This window comes from Crocuta crocuta, unplaced genomic scaffold (genome assembly GCF_008692635.1).
Source record: "Crocuta crocuta isolate KB4526 unplaced genomic scaffold, BGI_CrCroc_1.0 scaffold336, whole genome shotgun sequence".
In the NCBI taxonomy this organism is placed as follows: Eukaryota; Metazoa; Chordata; class Mammalia; order Carnivora; family Hyaenidae; genus Crocuta; species Crocuta crocuta.
The window spans coordinates 230,396-238,360 of record NW_027527943.1 but is presented as its reverse complement, the minus strand read 5'-3'; the positions used below and the strand labels follow the sequence as shown (position 1 = coordinate 238,360).

Genomic DNA, 7,965 nt, shown 5'->3' with positions numbered 1-7,965 from the left:
GGGGGGCGCCCGCACAGCCCACCTGAGCCCCCCCACCCCGCTGTGCAAGGCTGAGAGAAGGGGGGGCGCCCGCACAGCCCACCTGAGCCCCCCCACCCCGCTGTGCAAGGCTGAGAGAAGGGGGGGCGCCCGCACAGCCCACCTGAGCCCCCCCACCCCGCTGTGCAAGGCTGCGTGGAGGGGGGCGCCCGCACAGCCCACCTGAGCCCCCTCCCCGGGCCCCTGTGCAAGGCTGACGGAGTGGGGGTCCCCCCGCACAGCCCACCTGAGCCCCCTCCCCGGGCCCCTGTGCAAGGCTGACGGAGTGGGGGTCCCCCCGCACAGCCCACCTGAGCTGCCTCAGACCCCGGGGCAGCCTCCCTCCAGGGTTTCCTCTCACCTTGGAGGTTACACAGGAGAGAAGAGCGACTGTTCAGAGGAAGCGGTGACAGCAGCAAAGGCGAGGGACCCACAAAGAGTGTAACTGACGAGGGGGCTTCCTACGCGAGCCGTAGACAGAGACACGTCTACAAGGCCCGCATTTGATAACAGACTGGCATCCAAAGTACACAAACAACTCCTAAAACTCAACAAGGAGAAAACAAACCCCTGATAGAAAGAAAGAAAGAAAGAAAGAAAGAAAGAAAGAAAGAAAGAAAGAAAGAAAGAAAGAAAGAAAGAAAGAAAGAAGAGGAGGAGGAAGGAAGGAAGGAAGGAAGGAAGGAAGGAAGGAAGGAAAAACAGGCAAAATCCCTTAACACTCACCCGAGAAGACACACGGATTCCGAACAAGCACTTGGGAAGACGCCCCACGTGTGTCGTCGGGGAGATGCAGGTGGAAGCAGTACCGGGTGCCGGGGCACACCTACGGGGATGGCCCAGATCCAGAACACCACCGACACCCAGTGCTGGGGGGGGGGCGGCATGGGGGCAACTCCCATTTCTTGGGGGGAGAAACCATTCGCTGCGGTGCTGTGATGCTGGCGCCTTCACGCGTTTGTCCGAACTCGTGCCAGGAACACCGCCAAAGGTGAGCCAAACTGAGCTTGAGGGGATGCTGGGTCAGCGCGGGTCTTCCCTCCCTCCCTCCACCTTTGATTTCTCTTTTTTGTCTCACTCCGTGAGCCGGTACTTCCACCGATTTGGGGGACGGTGAGGGGGGCATCCCTGCCTTACTCCTGACTTTAGCCAGAAGCTTCAAGTTTCTCCCGGTTAAGAATAATGTCAGCTATAGGATTTTTTTTAAAAGTTTTTTTAATGTTTTATTTATTTCTAGGAGAGAGAGAGAGACAGCGTGAGCAGGGGAGGGTCAGAGAGAGAGGGAGTCACAGGCCGAAACAGGCTCCAGGCTCTGAGCTGGCAGTCAGCACAGAGCCCGACGCGGGGCTCGAACCCACGAACCGCGAGATCATGACCTGAGCGAAAGTCGGACGCCTAACCGACTAAGCCACCCACCACCCAGGCGCCCCATGGGATTTTTGTAGATACATACTCTTTATCAAGCCGAGGACATTCCCTTCTAATCTGAGTTTGCTGAGAGTTTTTATAAATGAGAGTTGGATTTTTATCAAATGCTTTTCTACATCTATTGATACGGTCCTGTGATTTACCTTTAGCCTGTTGATGTGATGGATTTCATCAAGTGATTTTCAAACGTCGAACTAGCTTTGCTACCTGCCCCACGTGATGTGTAATTCTTTTTACACATTGTTGGATTTGATTTGCTATTTTTAAAGGGATTTTTGCATTTATGTTCATGAAAGATATTGGTCTTAAGTTTTCTTTATAGGAACGCCTTTGTCTGGTTTTTCCGTTAGGGTAATGTTGGCCTTGTAAAATGAATTATTAAGTATTCCTGATGCTTCTATCTGTTGGAAGAGATTGCTGAGAATTGGCATTTCTTCCGTAAATGTTTGCTATGATTCCCCAGTGAACCCCTCTGGTCCTGGTATGTTCTACTTTGGAAGGTCTTTGCTTATCGATTTAATTTCTTTAATATATATAGGTTTATTCAGACTTTCTATTTCTTTTTGTGTGAATTAATCAGTGTAATTTTTCCTTTTCGTTTTTATTGTAGAACATTTTAACATATAAGAACAAAAATGATATTATAATGAATTTCCACATATCCATTACTCAGTTTTATTAATTACCAACTCTAACCCATTTGCTTCATAATCAGATTAGCTTTGATGTTCAATTTTGTCACTTCTCTACAAATGTATTGTTCTCTCCGAAGATGCTAAATCAGCCCAAGTTTTTGCAACCCCTTTAGCTCGCTGTGAAGTAGTGCTCCCCTGCGGGCACACACTGCCTGCGTTAGCAAACGTTTGCTCATTCTCCCCCTTGTGTATCTGTTTTATGTCAGTTTTATTTGCAGGACCCCAGCTACTGAACATAACTGGGTAGAACAAAAAGATTTTTTCCCTCCCCTACACTACTTGATCATCCTAATTCTCAATCCCAGATTTTAGAATAATGGGGAGGAGACCCATCAACCAATCACTGAGGGAAAAAATGTAATGTACTAAGAATAAGCTATTATTGTTGAGTCACTGAGATTTTGTGCATGTTTTCTCTAACATTCTAATCAAGCTTACACTGGGTGACATGGGGAAACTATTCTTTTTGTGATATGAAAGGCAATTCTATTTTCCCCATCTGAGATTTCTCTTTGACTTTGTTTGTGGATTTTCACTCTGTCATACAGAAGGTTTTGTTATGTTTTACTCCACGATTATTCTAATAGTACATATTTATTGTATAAAATTTTATAAGTACGAAAAGGGTAAATATACTAAAGAAAAACTAATTGTACTCTTATCAGTCTTTCAGAAGCTCTCTTGAAATGAAATTTGTCAATATTTTTCTTTAGATAATTTTGGATTTTTGAACCACAATTGGAAACAACATTTGGAATTCATCCTTCTATACATTGTGAAATATGGAATCAATTTTTTTCTCCAGGTAACTACCCAGAATTAACAATTCTCATGTGAACCACTCTGTGTCGCAAAACTTTAACAGTGAAAATTGCTCGCCATCTTTTCATATTGATCTATAAATGACTACGATGGAAACATCAGAAAGCAATGCGGATGCCTGGATCTCCAACGCGGAGGCGGGACACTTTGCCACTTGGTGCCACTTGGTAGTGGCGCCTGTAGCTGCTCAGCTACATTCATTAACACGTGGGTTCCTGATTGGTCTTACAGCCTCCACAGTTTCAACCAGTGATGAACAGAAGCCCTACCTGTGATTTCCGGCGATGACAAAACCACACATGCTGCCAACATGCCTGAGGTTTGCTGCCTGTATTCATAAATAAAAGGAATAACAAAGTACAGTGAGAGAGTAGTCAGTATAAATTTGTAATTTTTCTCCAAGTTCTTAAACCTCTAAAATCTATCCCTAGACTCGACTGTGAATTGTTGGATTCTGGGTTAAGAACTTTAGCATTATTTTATCCTTGTGTTGTTTTGTTTAACCTTCTTAAAGATCGTAGGCAGTAGATACTATTATTATCCTCATTAAACTACCCAGAAAATGAGAGATCAAATAGTTCCTCCAAAGTCACATGACCGGTAAATGGCAGAGCTGGGATTTGAACCCAGGATAACTGACTCCAGTTTATATGTCTTATTTTTTATTTTAAACTATAAGTTTATGTGTATTTAGTCCCACATAGTTTTAGCCCTATCATTGATCTTTCTGTCTATTCCTGATTCGTCTCTATTTTGTTTTAATTATTTTAGATTTATATCTATTAAGGCGAACCTTCTCTTTCTATTCTGACATTTTTTTCAATGTTGAAACTAACTTACATCTGAATTTTGGGGAAGGATTTTTTCATTTACAGGCTAATGTGGGGAGAACTGATATTTGAAAATACTAAGCATTCTGATCTAGGAACAGGATATGATCTCCATGCATTAGAATAGGTACATACGTCCGTCATTAAGAGACTGTGGCTTTCTTTATATAACTGATGTACTCTTAGTTTGTGATCAGTTTATATTTTTATTACAATTACAAATATGTATTTCTCCTATATCTCCTTCTAACAGACTATTGCCTGTCATGATGGTTTATTTAATACTCCTACCTTTAAGAAAAGGAAACTATGGGGCACTGGGTGGCTCAGTGGATTGAGTGTCTCGCTTGGGCTCAGGTCTTGATCTCATGGTTCATGGGTTCAAGCCCCACATTGGGCTCTGTGCTGACTGCTCAGAGCCTGGAGCCTTCTTCAGATTCTGTGTCTCCCTCTCTCTCTGACCCTCCTCTGCTCACTCTGTCTCTCTCTCCCTCTCAGAAATAAATAAAACATTAAAAGTATTTTTTTTAAAGCAGAAACTAATTCCCTTCCCTTGGGCTGGACTAATGACTCATCCAATGATTACAATGAGGCAGAAGAGTTGCACACTTGAGACACCAGGTGATAAAAGATGGGGTAATTTATTATGCAACAATAGAGAACTAATACACGATGTGTATTTATTTCCTATGTAGCCTTTATTTGAACTTTCTTTTATGTATTTAGTTAAGGGTTTTTAGCTTCTTCTATTTCTTACTATAGAAAATTGTATTATCAGAACATAAATGTAACCATGCCCTTATATTTTTTTGACATGATACCTCTTCTTATGTCATTACTGTTGCTCCTGACTTTATCCAGACATTATTATTTCAAGTAAGAATAACTATGGTTTTACATATATATATATATAATTTATCACAGTAAATTTTTTTCTTCCCTTCTATTTTCCTAAGATAGCATGTATAATAACCAGAATGAATATCAATTTTAAGAAGTGAATTTTAGCTTCTATGATAATGTTATAAAGTATTGGATCATATAGTCTCTAAAGTAAAACAAAATCTTATTTCAATCTTGAGTCCAGTACTTGCTCTCAGCTACTGTCAGAATTAAATTAGATACTCGATGGACAGCCTATAAATGAATGATGGGTGACCATGTATGTACGTGTGTCTACTTCCATGATTTTACATAATATACAATGTTCTATATCTATTTCCCTCTAACTGGTAGATAAGAAGCAGACAGACTTTTTTTAATGTTTACTTATTTTTGAGAGAGACGGAGAGACAAAGTGCAAGTGGGGGAGGGGCAGAGAGAGAGGGAGACACAGAGTCCGAAGCAGGCTCCAGGCTCTGAGTGTCAGCACAGAGCCCGATGCAGGGCTCGAACTGAAGCAGAAAGATTCTGAGATATTTTCCTAAATAAGTTCAATTAGAAAGTAAACCTTGAGTTAATTGGCACAAAGAAGATAAACAAATATGATTTCTTATGATAAACTTTGCTCCTGCCTCAGGTTACTGCACCCAAGTCCCACCTTCACGACCACTGGTTCAGGCAAGAGCAACCGTGAAGAACCACATTACTTCTATTCTCTCCCAGTTTGTGCAAGATAGTTTCAGCTTTCCCCTGTGACTATTAGAAAGTGTTTTAATTCTTCCCTTTAATAGTGGTCTGGACCCTTGAGAAAATTGGTGACAAGTAATGGAGAGCTCTGTTCTATCCTCCCCCCCCCCACTATAAAAGGGAGATGAGACCGTCCTGGTGCAGGCGGCTGCATGTCCTGAGAAGTCCTCTGTGTCTGTGTTCCAGCCCCTCCCGATCATTCTGCTTTCTCTGCTCCTTCTTTACTCCAAACTTCAGAAATGATAAGTTACTTAATTTAACTTCTGACCACTGACCTGTGATGTAATAGAGGGGATTTGTCAAAGATCCTAAATGAGAAGAAGGAACATCATTAAACAAATACTTGAATGCCTTCAATGGGCCTGGATCAGAAAGGCTTCTGTAAAAATTGTGTAAAAAACATTTTCTATCCTATACCACATCATAGTTTATATTCCCTCTAACTGAACTGTGTCTTTGACATCTCATATATGATCTGGAATAGGAAGGAATCACTACCTTGCGTGTGTGTGAGTATAATATGATATTAGGAGGAAAGAACTCAAGATTTGCAGTCCTGTAATCTGGGTTTATAACTTCATGTAATTAAAAAGGTTGGTGACATGGGGTGAATTCTGGAACTTCATCACCCTCTCCATATCTGTAAAACAGGGTCATGTAAAAAGTTTTTAAAATATCAAAGGGTTATCATGCAAGGTGTGTGCAGTGAAAGTCCAACACATCCAAATAATATTCCAACATGTCTTCTCCGGGACTGCTTCCCCAAAAAATCACATAATTGGCTTCATTTTCCTCAGGACACAGATGGGTTAGATCTATGCTTCATGTCTGGTGCTTTTCTGAATACAGCATACTGGTCATGGGTGCGTTCTGTCTTCTGCTTCAAATGTTGAGTTCCTCAGTCTCTCAAAAAAATTCTCTAACTTGCGAGTTAACCCTACAGCATTCCACTTGAATAGATGTTTCAGGAATGTTGTGCAGAGAAAGACCGGACATTGCCACAAAATTCAGGAGAAGTTTTGGAGGGATAGCCAGAAGCAAATGGAAGAGCCCCTGCGTGTCAGGGACAGAGCAGATCCCTTGGAGGCCAGCCCCCTGCAGTCACAGGGCAGATGGACAGGGACCTAGTTGCACTTTACACCAGGACACAGAACTAAGTGAACACCAGCGCCTTCCCCCACCCCACACACCTGTCTTCCTCACGGAGAACTGACATGGTTAGCTCCCTAGTCTCACATTCTAGCAGCCTGATGACTTTGAACCCAGGCACGCGTTCCGCCAGACACACGAGGTCCTCCGAAGTTCAAAGTCTACTCCATGGCATTTCTGTCAACATGAACAAGAGTCTCTTATGGGCAGAGGAAGGCAAAGAGGAGATGGTGATAATCTGACCTCAATTTCTAAGCATTTCCTGATTTCTAAGGACACTCCGGAAGCATTATGCTCTCTGGAATGAATCCAGAGCCCAAGATCCCTCCAGCTCCCTGCAGTTTTCCAGGAATACCTTCACCGAGTCCCCAATCTTCAAATCACAACGAACCCTGCTCAGTTCCCACCCTGTGTATGCTCCCCGCCCCCACCCTGCAGCTACATGATTAATGTTTAAAGAAAATCTTCCCATTAGAGATTCCTACAGATGAGCTGTCTCGGGGATCGCTGTGGTTGTCAAAGATTTTCACAACTGCTTGTTAGATTCGCAGGTATCTTAAATTAATCGGGTTCAAACCCAAGTTCCCCTTCCTTCTGGGGCACATACAACCACCTACCAACCAGCAGGAGAGGTACTTTTCCTACCACTTCCTAAAGGGCAGCACCCCACCGACCCCAGACATGGCACCCCCTCTTCCCCAGACAGGGTACCACTCCCCTGCCGGGATCCAATCGGCTTGAGCAGTGAAGGAAGAACTATTAACACTGTTTTGGACCTGAGAATACATGGGGGGAAAAAGTCATCCTTTCCGCCCGAACAGGGACTTGAACCCTGGACCCTCAGATTAAAAGTCTGATGCTCTGCCAACTGAGCTATCCGGGCTCCTGTCCCGCGGGCTCTCTGACCGCCTAGTAAAGGTGACCGCATTCGCCTGTGGCTCCGCAGGGAACCGCGTCGAGAGCACCCGGAACTTAGGGCCACAGCTGCCTGCGGACCCCTCCCCCACCCCCACTAACGTCCCCCCACAAACCGATTCCGGCCTGGGACAATTGGGCTCCCCAAAATCCCAGCACAGGGCGCGCTCTGAAGGGCTCGGGTTTGGAAAGGGTCCCCCGCCGCCGACGTTCTCAAATCCCACAGGTTGGGTGAAGTGGGCGGGATCTTCCCGTGGGACGGACGTGTTCGCCCCACTTCCCTTAATACCCGGGACCCCGATACGTCCTTGTACCCGGACGGCGGAGCCGGGCCGCACTTCCCACCACCGGTCCAAACCCCCCCCGCGTTTACAGATCCACACGCAAGCTCTCCGCTTCCCGTCGGGGTGGGCGGTTCCTTAGGCTCTGGGAGGAAGCCTGGAGGCCGGCGCGGAGGAGGCCGTGCCCAGCGGCGGGAT

General features: G+C 44.7%; 1 non-coding gene across 1 annotated transcript; it reads right to left on the bottom strand.

The window, feature by feature from the left end:
* Positions 1 to 7,381: 7,381 nt before the first annotated feature.
* On the bottom strand, positions 7,382 to 7,454 carry TRNAK-UUU (transfer RNA lysine (anticodon UUU)). The gene has a single exon. It is a non-coding gene; the product is annotated as a tRNA-Lys (tRNA).
* Positions 7,455 to 7,965: the final 511 nt, after the last annotated feature.